Source organism: Mustela nivalis (genome assembly GCF_964662115.1).
Source record: "Mustela nivalis genome assembly, chromosome: 11".
NCBI classification, from domain to species: Eukaryota; Metazoa; Chordata; class Mammalia; order Carnivora; family Mustelidae; genus Mustela; species Mustela nivalis.
In genome coordinates, this window is record NC_139030.1 from 11697404 (window position 1) to 11710550 (window position 13147).

Genomic DNA, 13147 nt, shown 5'->3' on the forward strand with positions numbered 1-13147 from the left:
GTTTCACCCAAGGTTGGTTTCACACAAGGTCTCTGCCAGCCAGAGCAGGGCGGGGCTTCCAGGAGTGCCAGGGTCATGGCCTTAAGAGGCTTTGCAGGTAAGGGGTCTGCAAAGGGTACTCCAGTGGCTCTAGCCCAGGACGTCCCACAGAAACAATAACAGATTTGGAGGGGAGGGGACTAGAGCACAGAGGCATCTTGGAAGCAAGGGAGAAGGCTGTTTGTCGGGGCCGAGTTTCTGGGGCAGGGATGGATAGTGACCTGGGGAGTTCCTCAGGGGTGGGAAGCCCATTCTATTCACCCAAGCTGCCCTGCCCCTGGCAGGTTCAGTGTGTGCTCGGGGACTCTGTAGGTATGTGTGTGCACTCATTCAACGGAGACCTTTTGCCCACTTGTGCTGAGCAAAGAGATGGGTACTGGGTAGGACAGAGAAGGCCCCTGCCCTCTGGGTCTTTACAAGCAAGTCGGGGGGATGAACATAAACCAGGAACTGAATAACAGATTAAGCAACCAGCTAACTAGCTAATACTTTGTTACATGTGCTACAAAATATGACAGCCTGTGTCTAGTGTGGGGAGGGAGCGCCGTGGATGTAGAGGAAGGGTGTCAAGGCGGGCCTTGTCAGATGCATGAGAGGAAGCCAGACCAAGCCCTGAGGACAGAACAGGACGCGTTCACGCCCAGGTGTCTGAGGTGGAGCTGACATTGATGAGCGATGAATGGAGTCGGTCTCCTCAGTCCCATGCACCATGGTCAGGGTCTGGAATGAGGGTTGAAGGGTTCTGAGGTCGAGGTTAGGACAGGGCACCTGTCTCCTTTTCTGCCCAAATAATAAGTCCTAGACACTGAAGCAGAAGTGTGTCTACATTTGGGGACGAACGGACGCCCCCATCGGAGAGGAGCACTGAGGCGGCAGAGAGCCAGGTGACAACCATCATGTTGAGGGGTCTGCCATTGTGATGTGACGGGCAGGGCTGGAGCCCTTCCTGCCTCGCCCTCCTTCCCTCTCCCACCCACCCTCACACCCTTGTCTGGCTGGCCAGAGCTTGGAGGGTTGGGCCCTGTTGGCTCTGTCACCCCCCTCACGCCTGAGTGCCCCCCTCCAAACAGCCCTTCTGGCAGAGGAAGATGGTAGATGCCGGCCTTTCCATGGGAAGCATGACATGACAAGGAGGCCTGACCCTGGGCCTTTCTTGTTCCCATGCTCCCTCCCCACACACTCAGCACCTTCCAGGCTCCTGCATGCCTGCCCTCTGACCTCCATATCATCCTGACCTCCCCGCCCAGGTTCCCCAGGAAGGGTCGGACTGGTTTGCTTCTGCTACTGCTTCTGTCCTCCCCTCCCTGGCCCAAGACCATTAAGATGAGTTAGAGGAGACTTAATAAAGAAGGGAAAAGGGGCACAGAGGGGAGGGCAGAGCCTGGCTGGGATCTCAGCATGCAGGCCCAGAAAACTTGGGAGCTCACGCTGGGACAGGGCCTCCATGCCTCCGTGCAGGGTGGGAGACAGGGAGGGCTCGGGGCAGCCAGCTCCTTGTCCTGGCATCTCTCAGCCTGGCAGTTGTGCCATTCCCCTCTACTGTGGACCTCAGTTTGTCCCCTGTAAAGTGAGAGCAGCAACAGTTTACTCCTGGGGCAGCTAGAGGACAGACCTAAGATTAGACTTGTAACATACACCCGCTGTGGGGCCGGCCACTCAACAGCAGAGGTACACTCCAGGCACACCTTCTGCCCCACCTTCCTCTGCCCTCCTTTAATGTATGACCCCAGTCTGCCCCATCTTGCATTCCAAAGGAGAACCGTGGCTGAAAAATGCTTGAAAGCATACAAATGGGGGGAGAGGCAACATGGCCATCTTGTGGCCGGGAGGGCATGGTCTTCTAGGGAACCCACTCAGGGACCCACCAGCTCAGCCAGGGACCCGAGTGTTCCCCCCACCCCCAGCCTCCAGATCCTGGGAGCGGCTGTCCCCAAGGCAAGGGTCCCAGCTCTTCAGGCAGCATGGCCCCTCACCTCCAGACCATCTGACTTCCGGCTCTCCAGCCCCAGCAAGGCTAACTGGGACCAGACCACCTCAGGAGGTGGGGTCGGGGCGGTGCTCCCATCCTCCTGAGAGCCCACTTGCCAGAGAGTAGCCCATTCATCTCTGAGCCTGGCCCCTTGGGAACCATGGGCCTCCTACCCTGGAGAAGCCGGGACGGGACCAGAGCTGGTGGGGGGGGCTGGAGGTGTCCTGAGGGGGTCTGTGGGTCAGTGTGTTTGCGTCTGTGGCATGTCTATGCAGGTGAGATTTATGGTGTGTGTGTCTGGATGGTGTGTTTGTGTCTGTGGTAGGATGGTACATGTGGGTTTGTGATATGTGTGTTGTGTGTGTGTGTGTGCAGGGTCTGTGTAGTATATGTGTGTGTGTGGTGTGTGTCTGTGTATCTGTATCCGTGACATGTCTGTGTGTATCTGGGGGAGGGTGTATGTTTGTGATGTCCATGTGTGTATATGTCTGTGGTATGTGTGTGTTTCCTTCTGCAGTGTGTGTGTCTGTGTCTGTGATGTGTGTGTGTGTGTATTCATGGTCTGTGTAGTATATGTGTGTCCCTGTGTATAGCACGTGTGTCTGGAGTGGGCCTGTGTTCACATCTGTGCTGTGTGCTCATGTTCATGTTCACATCACTGGGGAAGGTGGGACCCTTCCCGACCATGGAAACTGTGAGCCCTTGATCAAGTGTGAAGTAATTGAGATCCTGTGGGCTCACTTCTTGTTTCCCCATTTTTCTGATCCCCTTTGCTTTCTTTTTCTAAAAATTTAATTTAATTTTAATTTTTTATTTTTTATAAACATATAATGTATTATTAGCCCCAGGGGTACAGGTCTGTGAATCGCCAGGTTTACACACTTCATAGCACTCACCATAGCACATACCCTCCCCAATGTCCATAACCCCACCACCCTCTCCTTCCCCCCCTCCCCCCAGCAACCTTCAGTTTGTTTTGTGAGATTTAAAGTCTCTTTTGGTTTGTCTCCCTCCAGATCCCATCTTGTTTCATTTTTTCCTTCCCTACCCCCAAATCCCCCAGTATGCCTCTCAACTTCCTCATATCAGGGAGATCATATGATAGTTGTCTTTCTCTGATTGACTTATTTCGCTCAGCATAATACCTTCTAGTTCCATCCACGTCATTGCAAATGGCAAGATTTCATTTCTTTTGATGGCTGCATAGTATTCCATTGTATATATATACCACATCTTCTTTATCCATTCATCTGTTGATGGACATCTAGGTACTTTCCATAGCTTGGCTATTGTGGACGTTGCTGCTTATAAACATTCGGGTGCACGTGCCCCTTCGGATCACTACATTTGAATCTTTAAGGTAAATATCCTGTAGTGCAATCACTGGGTCATAGGGTAGCTGTATTTCAACTTTTTGAGGAACCTCCACACTGTTTTCCAGAGTGGCTGCACCAGCTTACATTCCCGCCAACAGTGTAGGAGGGTTCCCCTTTCTCCACATCCTCACCGGCATCTGTTGTTTCCTGACTTGTTAGTTTTAGTTATTCTGACTAGTATGAGGTGGTATCTTCTTGTAGTTTTGATTTGTATTTCCCTGATGCCAAGTGATGTAGAGCACTTTTTCATGTGTCTGTTGGCCATCTGGATATCGTCTTTGCAGAAATGTCTGTTCATGTCCTCTGCCCATTTCTTGATTGTTTGTTCTTTAGGTGTTGAGTTTGATAAGTTCCTTATAGATTTTGGACATTAGTCCTTTATCTGATATATCGTTTGCAAATATCTTCTCCCATTCTGTCAGTTGTCATTTGGTTTTATTGATTGTTTCCTTTGCTGCACTACCTTCTGCTTTCTTCCTGGGCCAGCCTCTCTTCCTCCCTGCCAAGGGTCCCCTCTGAGGTCTCTCTGTGCCCACCTTCTGCTGCCTCTCAGTGACTGGAATGCTGCAGGACTGGGCCAGCTCTGCAGGCCCTTTGGGACCACAGAAGACATTGGTAACATTCCCATCTGACCAACTCACTTTCGTAATCTCCCAAGTCAAGGGAACCGTGTGGAGCCCATGTCTGGCCTCTGGGGGCCCAGTGTCCCCTGGTGCAGGCAATGGCATGCTTGCTGTCCCTCTGCAGGGTCTGCATGGCTAGCCAGCTCCCAATCTTATCGCTGTCTTTAGAGGCTGGGAAGGGAGGGACCGAGTTCACACTGGGACATGTTGGGAGTGAGGCTCCACTGGGGTACCTGGAGGACAGAGGTCAGGGGTCCCTGAAGACACAGATCTGGTGACCAGGACAGAGTTTGGGCTGGAGTTAACATGGGTCACTCCCACATGATCATGAAGGGCCCAGCAAGTGCCAGGCACAGAGCAAGAGGCACACTGCACAAGAAGTGAGGAAGACCACAGGAATGAAAATGTGGGTACAGAGTGAGGTGCCCAGCCGCCCTACCCCCACCACTAAAACACCAACAGAGATAAGAAGGACACGCACCCTCATCCACCCATCCACCCACCTCTTCCCCATGTGCCGAAGCCACCATCAAAGACTTCCAATCACACACAGAATAAAAGTGGTCTCTTTCTGGGAACCCCGCAAGGACCCCACGGTCTAACCCACCACTCATCTCCTAGCACCCACGTGGAGCTGCATGGCCATCTCACTTTGCCCTTGATCTGGCAAAGCATACTCCCCCCAACCCCCAGGGCTTTGCACTTTGCTATTTCTTCCATCTGGAGCAGTCTGCAACAGGCAGCCCAGGGCTTGTTCCCTCACTTCATTAGCATCTCTGGCTTTGGCTATCTTCTGAGAGAAGATTCTCCTGGCCACCATGCTTTAAATATCATCCCTGTGTTAACCTCCAGCTCCTTATCCCATTTCCCCCCCATGTGACCTCAATTTGCATTACCTAACTGCGCATTTCTCCTTTGTGGTCTGTCTCTCCCACCGGATGCCATCTCTCTGAGGGCAGGCTGGTGGTCATCTCTGCTGTATCATCCGTGTTTGGCACATAGGAAAGGCTCCAAGCATATTTGTGCCGTGAACGAATGAAGGAAGGAGCGAATGGGGAGACAGGAGCAGGGGGAGCTTCTGTGGGCACCAAGGCAGGACCACAAGAAAGGGAGTGTCACCCTGCAAAATCCATTTCAGAGGGATCAGGGCTATAAAAGGGAAAAACAAAGCTACAAAACCACTGGATGAAAAGAGAGCGGGATAGTCTCGCGATCTGGGGGGAGGGATAGGCTTCTCAAGCGGCACAAAATCCGAAGCTGTAAAAGAAGAGCCTGATGGATTTGACTACATAAAAATAAAAAGGTTATGCATGTCCGAATACACGATAAACAAAGTTAAGAGTATTAGACTGGGAGAAAATATTTAAAACATGTACAACAGATTACTATCATAACGTATGATGAGATTCCATGTGCCAATAAGTAAGACACAGACAGCCCAGCAGAAAAAAGGGTCAGAGTAGAGGAACGGGGAATTCACAGGAGAAGAAATACACATGGCCGGTAAATAGCTGAATAAATTCTTAGCCTCGCTCCAGAACCCATCGGGGGCACACTAAAGGTGGGTGATGCCCCACTGGCAAGGGTGAGTGGCTTCCGGTGCCTTGTACTTGGGACGGGTGTGGTTCCTAAAGGTAGTGGGCGGGCAGCTGGGAGGACATTCAAAATACATTCTCCTTGTGACCCATAAATCCCACTTTTAGGAACCCATTCTTGCAAAATGCCGATGTTGTTGGATGCTTTGTGGTCTGTGCACAGGAAGACAGCAGAGCCTTGGGATTGGCCCAGGGCAGGGAGGTGGTGGCTGGCAGGGAACTATGCAGGCAAGAGCAAGCCTGTTCTCCATTTATTAAGTGAAAATAAAAGCAAGATGCAGGACCACAGGAGTGGTGGGCTCCTCTTTGTGCATTTTTGAATGCTGTATGTGCATTCTCACAGAGGTAGACACTAGACACGCGGCCAGTGAGATATACAACAGTCACCAGCAAGCATCTTGGGGCAGGGGAGGGGAGCTTGAGGACTGACTCTCCATTTCTTACTTGTTTCTTTATTGTAGACATTTAAACAACTAAATATAGTACTATTGTAGCTTTTCTAAAGAACTTTTAAAAATCATATATTTATTTTTCATTCATTCTGTTAAAGATTTTGTTTATTTATTTGACAAAGGGGGGGATAGAGAAAGCACAAGTAGGGGGAGCACCAGAGGGAGACAGAGAAGCAGGCTCCCTGCTGAGCAGGGAGCTGGATCGGGGGCTCGATCCCAGGACCCTGAGATCCCGACCTGAGCCAAAGTCAGGAGTTTAACCGACTGAGCCACCAAGGTGCCCCAGTACTATTGTAATTTTTACATAAGGAACAAATAACATCATTAAAGGGGGGTGCGGCTGGGGTGTGGGGGTGCTGTTGGGTTGAGATGGGGAGGCCTGAGGACTGTGGCCGGGTAGAGGCAACCTGGCTTGCCCCGGAGCCCAGAAATAGAAGTCACAGGGTGGGGCTGGTCCCCCTGCAGGCCTCCCCCCAGAACACAGTGTGGTTCCCATCTCCCTGCTTTTCTGTTGTGTAGAGAGATGAAATCCAGCATCTCCATGGTGGGAGGCACAGAGACGGCTGACCCCACCAGAGAAGAGGGACCCACACCCTTGGCCCAATCATGGGCTTGGGTGCTTGGGTGATACAACATTGTGGAAATTGAACTTCAACTCAGTGTTCAAGGGTGAGGCGAGCAGTTCTGGACATGTTGATATAGAGATGGGCACAAGACGTCGGGGCAGAGGTCCAGCCCAAAGGTGGAGATGTGTGTCTGCAGTTCTGGGGAGAAGCCCGCTGTTGCAGGCAGACATTCGAAGGGGACCTAGAGCCATGAGCTGGTGAAGGCCCGGAAGTGGGTGTAGAGACGAGCACAGACCGGGGTGCAGCTCTGTGCTTCCATACCTAGGAGGCTCCAAGAACAGTAATAGTGATCATCTCATCGTAGGTACGGATGCACTGAGCCCACACCGGAGAGGGCGGGGCTTGCCCAGGGTGTCCAGACAGCACCGGAGGTCTGCCTGACTCAGACTGCCTCCTCCCCACTGGTCACCCTACTCAGTGTTTCTGTGTCAGACCCAATAGCTCATCCTCATTTTACTGCTCTCCTCCACAACAGCAAATGTGGCAATTTAAGATAGCTAAGCTCTTTTGTCTTGATTTCTGCCTCTGACCTTGGTCCTCGAGCTCACAGAGCTAGTCAGATGGAGGTGTGGGAGGTTGGAAGGAACCGGGAACAACGGCAGGAAGCCAGAAGCCGAGGGGTCCTGCTGGGGGCCACGGCTGACCCGGTGGTGCATGTTGACTGGGGCATGGAGCTGGGGATGGTCGTGCCCGCTCGCCCAGCCGTGGAGGAGGCTCTGGTACAGAGAAAGGAGGTACATGCCCTTGAGCTAGCAGGAACGTCAATGGCAACTGTACAGGGAAGGTTCTCTTCCTCTGGGTCAGTTCCATCATTTTACACTCAGAGCCCAGCTCTCCTGTTAGTGGCAGGGGGATCAAGGACAAGGACTGCTAGGAAGGGGAGAGCCAGGAGTCGAGGCCGTTCTGTCTGATGTCAGTCTTCATCTTACGACCACCAGCCAGTTAGAAGGTTCCTGTATTTGGCTAAGCATTCATACTTAGATTTTTTTCTACGTGTTTTCACTCAGGCCTTACCCTATGAGCTGGGTATGATTGGCTCATTTCACAGACAAGGACACAGAGGCAATAAAGGTCAGTAAAGGTCACCCAGCCAGTCAGCTCCAGATTCTGCAGTCAGACCCGAGTCACCCCTCAGGCTGCTGTCTCTCTTGGCATACCTCCCAGCCTCCCCTGGGGAGAAGGCTAAGAACCAAGCACAGACTGGTGGGCTCCCCTTAAGATGGTGCCAACCATCTTTCCTTGGTTTACCATATTTAATGGACTCTAGGATGACTTTTTTTTTTTTTTTTTAATATTTTGGCATCTTTGCAATCTGGGTGCAGGCCAGGTAGCTGTTGTGACTTTGTTGTCTTTTCCGGGCACGCACATCACAATTTGCAGGATGGGTGTCAGTGACTTGGAAGAAAATCCTGGAGCCAGTGGTGGACAATTCTTAGGGACAGGAGTGACCTGCGTGCTTTTGTGCTTCTGATGGTGCAGAGGACAAGACCAGATAGAAAACCCCAATTTCAACAGCTCTTAAGTCATAAGAGATTCTGAAGAGTTGGATCCCAAACACCAAGCATTTCTAGGGCTCTCTGATCAAGAGTATCCCCATTTATAGCTCAGGGAGCGATGTGCACGCTCACAGCTACCCCCTCTCACCTGTGTAATGGTGGAGACACACCCAAAAGGCCACATGGCCAGTGTGCAAACTTGCCTTTGCAGGTGTCTCTGTTTTATCCCTAAGGAGGTGGGGAAAGAGGCCCTCTTGCCCACCCGGGTGCCCACTACTACAAAGTAGAGGAATTGGATGGTGGGTGTGATGGTCTGTTGGGCTGTTGATTGGTACCACCTGACTCTGAGCCAAAGCAGAGGGGAGACTGAAGCCGGGGAACCCAGAGGCACTCTGCTGACCTGGTACGCATAGCCCTCCACAGGTGTGGCTCCCTGCTCTGTTCCTACGGCTCACTCAGATCCCCGTGCTCAACAGGCATCCAATCTGGTGTTTGCCAACTGACTGGAAATTGCACCTGCCTTGGGGTCTCCATGACACAGCCTTAAGTCATGCATCTGCCATTTCTCTGAGCCTCAGAGAGGGTCTCAGTTTTCTCATCTGTAAAATGTGGATAAGATGTCTCCATAATAGAGTTACTGGAACATGAACGAGATATACATAGTGCCAGGCGACAACTGATGGGAATGGCTGGGAATACTTCAGAGGAGTATTATCAGTGATCATGATTTTTTTGTGCACGGGCTCCTGGTGGAACCCAAATCTTGACTCTTGATCACAATGGGAGTGGGAGAAAAGCATGAATGGCTCAGTGTAGTCCCATCCTCAGTGCAAGAACAATTGCCCCAGCTGTCCTGCAGCTGGGCACGGGGGCTTCTCCTTTGCTCTGGGCATGATGGAATCTGCACAGTTCTTGTCCTTGTCTCAGGGATGTCCTCAGCACGAGCACCAGCAGGCATCTACATGACTCTGGACAGGGGCTCCCCAGGGCGGGGCCGTGGCTAGTTCACCTCTTGTCTTGAGTACCTCTTGATGTTCAGCAGGGGCTCAGCACATTTCTTGATGGATAAATGAATCATTTTCCATGACAGCAGAACCCCCTAGTACATGGGTGTGCAAGCGCAAGCACACAAAGGCACACACAAGCACATGGGCTCACTCGGCTGGCTGGAATCTTTTGGCACGTCTGAGGCTTTTCATGTCATCTGCCTCCCCACAGCCAGCCATAAAGTCCTGCTTGAATGTGGGGACTTGTCGGTTTCCTCTCTTTGCATTTGCTCCAACAATCAGAACAGAAGATGTTAAATCTTCTAGTGCTTCGAGAATCTTCAAGAATCACTAAATGGATGAAAGAATGAACCTGACTGGGGGTAATTGATATGAAAAAAGTCCACATGAGAGGATGACAGGGAGCCACGAGAGCTAGTTAGAGCACAGGCTGGGTACTGCTGTGAAGAAACGAAACTTGCAAGATCCAAGTCTATTTCTCCTTGCATGATGGGCTGATTATAAGCATGAAGTACCTTTTTTTTTAAAAAAAGATTTTATTTATTTTTATTTGCAAGAGTGACAGAAAGCACAAGTTAGGGGGCAGGGGCAAATGCAGTGGGAGAGGAAGAAGCAGGCTTCCCACTGAGCAGGGAGCCTGTCTTACGGTTCAATCCCAGGACCTTAGGATCATAACTTGAGCCAAAGGCAGACTCTTAACTGACTGAGCCACCTAGGCACCCCACAAGAAGCCCTGTTATGGCAGCTCCATGGTATCGGGGGACCTGGACTCTGTTAATCTTAAGAAACAGCTTTCATCTTGAGGTCTAAAGTAGCTACTCCAGCTCCTGCCATCACACCCACATTCCTGCAGGCAGAGAGTAGGAAGGGGAAGTGCAAGGAACTCCCTTTTCCTTTAAGAGCCTGGCCCAGAAGTGGCTCCCATCACATCTGAGTGGCTAGAACTTAGTCCCAGGGCCACATCTGGCTGCAAAAGGAGCTGGGGAGAAAGGTCTTTAGCCAGGAGGTTTTTGCGTTCAGCAAACTTGGAGGGTCATTTACTAGAATAAGAAGGGGAGATGGATGTTGGAGCAACTTGTTTGCTGTGCTCATGTCGTTTTGGAAAAACGCAATGGCCTGTTCATCGGTCATGTGTGGTGGGGTGAGGGTCAGAGTGTGAATTGGGGTGAGGACAAGAGTAGGGGAGATGGAGATGGATTTACTGAGGGGTTCAGTGGTGTGTGGGGGTGTCTCAGGGGAAGAGTCGGCAGCCCAAGAGCCTCTGAGAGGCACAGAGAAATGGGCAAAGAGGCAATGACCCCAGCCAGCCAGCCGTCCTATGTGGCTGGGTTCTAGGCCATATACACACACACAGGACAGGGTCAAGGGGGTGGGGGTAATGGGCAGGTTCACAGTCCCTGGACATCAGCAGGTGTGCTCCAGCTAAGCCCCACCATGGGAGCCACACAGTCGTTGCCAGCAAGTCTGAATAAACTACCAGCATTTACAAAATGACGAGTTTTCCAGTTTCCCTTGGAACATCAGTGGCTCGGGCCAAGCTCGTCTGAACCTTTGAGGAAATACTCAGCAGGCCCAGAGGCAAGGGTTCCGGCTCACTAGCGCCCCATCACTCCTTCCCTCATCTCCTCCCTCTGCCTGTCCCGGCAGAAACAGGAGTAGGTGACCCTATCCATAACACTGAGAGGCCCCATTGGGTCGCTGCAGATGTAGCAGGCCGTATCTGTCCCTGGAGGAGAAATGTTCCATTCATTGTGGCCAAGTACTCTGTGCCTGACCATGTGCCCAGGAGGAGGGTCAGTAGTTAGGGCAGAGAACCCCCAAATAGAGAGAAACACACTTCTCTCTCATGGAAAGAAGTCCAGAGGGAGACAGGCCTCTGACCAGCATGGTGGCTCTTCACAGTTATGGAGGACCTGAGCTCGCTGTCCTCTGAATGAGCCCAGGTCTTTGGGGTTTGAAGGGCCCTGGAGCACCAGGAATGCTTTCCACATGCCAAGCAAGTAGCAAGAAGACAAACAAGTGGGTAAGGTCTTTTACCTACTTTCCCCAAAGAAGTGGGCGAAGTCCTGTCTTTTAAGGAAATTTCCAGAAACTCCCACACAGCGCTTATTCTTGGCCTCCCTGGGTCCTGTAGAATGACAGGCTGTGGTTACCAAGAAAGGCGGGAGAATGGGTCTGGGCTGGGTTATGTACTTATCTCATCTATGCCTCATGGGAACATCGACCCCTCGGTTCAGAGAGGGAAACTGTAGCCACAGAGGCTCCACACACATGTGCCAAGGCTTGCCTGCCAGTAGCCAAGTATCCGTGTTATACTTGGAGCCCACACGTGACCCTGCCTCACACCTCTGTGCTTTGCTCTACCCAGCTATCTTCCTACTGCACTGATCTCCAAGAAGGCCAGATGCCCGGTTACTCTCCATCTTTGAGTTTCTTGCCACTGGATGGACCTGGCATTTTTTCTTCTTATTCAGGGGTTGGGGGCAGGGAAATTTTCAGCCTGCCAGTGGCACAGTGGCAGAGTGCAACTGTGGGACCCTGAGGTCGACCTGGGAAGTCCAGGCTGATGGGGACAGTATCTCTGGAGAGAAGGAGGAGAGGGGAGGGGTAAGGAAGGGGTCCCCCCCAGGGGTGGGTAAGAGCTGCTCCCCAGGCAGAGGAACCATCCCCCTCCCCAAACAAAAACAGTTTGATTTTACCCAGCAACCAGTTACTTATTAGCTCCATTGTTTTCCACATCACCCTTGGCCAGAACTCAAAAGTGGCTTTATTTTGCAAGCTGCCTTGTGTGTGCAGACACATTCGGGGTTAAAAATGTTGTAGATGGGGATATTTTGGTTCTTCCTTCTTTAAAGGGAAGATCTTCTTGCCACCCGCCCAGTCTCACCCTCCAGATTGGAAACTATGTGACCCTCACGATGGGGTTTCCGTGGGACACCGCGGGCCAGATTTCTGAGCTGAAAGGAACGTGGGGCTGCACGGGGGCCAAAGACACACTCTAGACAGCTGGTATGATGTTTTTTCCTGTGCCTTCAAAACAAAGCTTAAACTGAGCAAAGAATTACTTTCAGATCAAATATTTGTTAGCACACGAACATGTCCTGTTGGTTAGAAAACATGTTTTTGTTGTTGTTGTTTTGTTTTAAAATTAGATTTCCCTGGAAAGAACAATGGCCAAATCAAAGGGGACAAGTGTTTGGTGGGGCAGAAAAGGACAAACTCCTTTGCCCAAAAAAGCTTGAGGTTTGGGGAATGCCAGGCTGTTTGCGGCGCCTGTCTTCCCAGGACTGGACTCGTGGTTTGTCGAAGGCGGCAAAGTTGCCCCCCGGGTCCCTCCAAGGCCCTGGTACAAAGCATCCAGACAGACGTCTACAACTCGGGTCAGCCTGGTCTCCTGCCTGGCTGCTGTATTCCCCTGGGGGCACCACGAGGGCCCAGCATCGCGGAGATGACCCTGCCTGCCATGCACCCCGCACATGTGCAGAGCCCCAGCCGCCCCACCGAGGGCCGGCACCTCTATGCCACCCCGATCTCTGGTCACAGCTGGGGAGAGCAGACTTGGAACCTTGACCCAGGGCAGCTGTCAGTAGCCTGGCTCCAGAGCGTGGCCTGGAGCCCAGTGTCTGTCCCGCCAAACAGATGCTCTCACTTGGGGTTTTTGGATAAAAACACACAGAGAGGGACACCTGGGTGGCTCAGTGGGTTAAGCCGCTGCTTTCGGCTCAGGTCATGATCTCAGGGTCCTTGGATCGAGTCCCGCATCGGGCTCTCTGCTCAGCAGGGAGCCTGCTTCCTCCTCTCTCTCTGCCTGCCTCTCTGCCTACTTGTAATCTCTCTCTGTCAAATAAATAAATAAAATCTTAAAAAAAAAACACACACACACACACACAGAGAAGGATCCAGATAGCAGAGAGAGACACGCGGAGAGCAGGCGTTGCACAGAGGCCATGCAGCGGAGGCCACT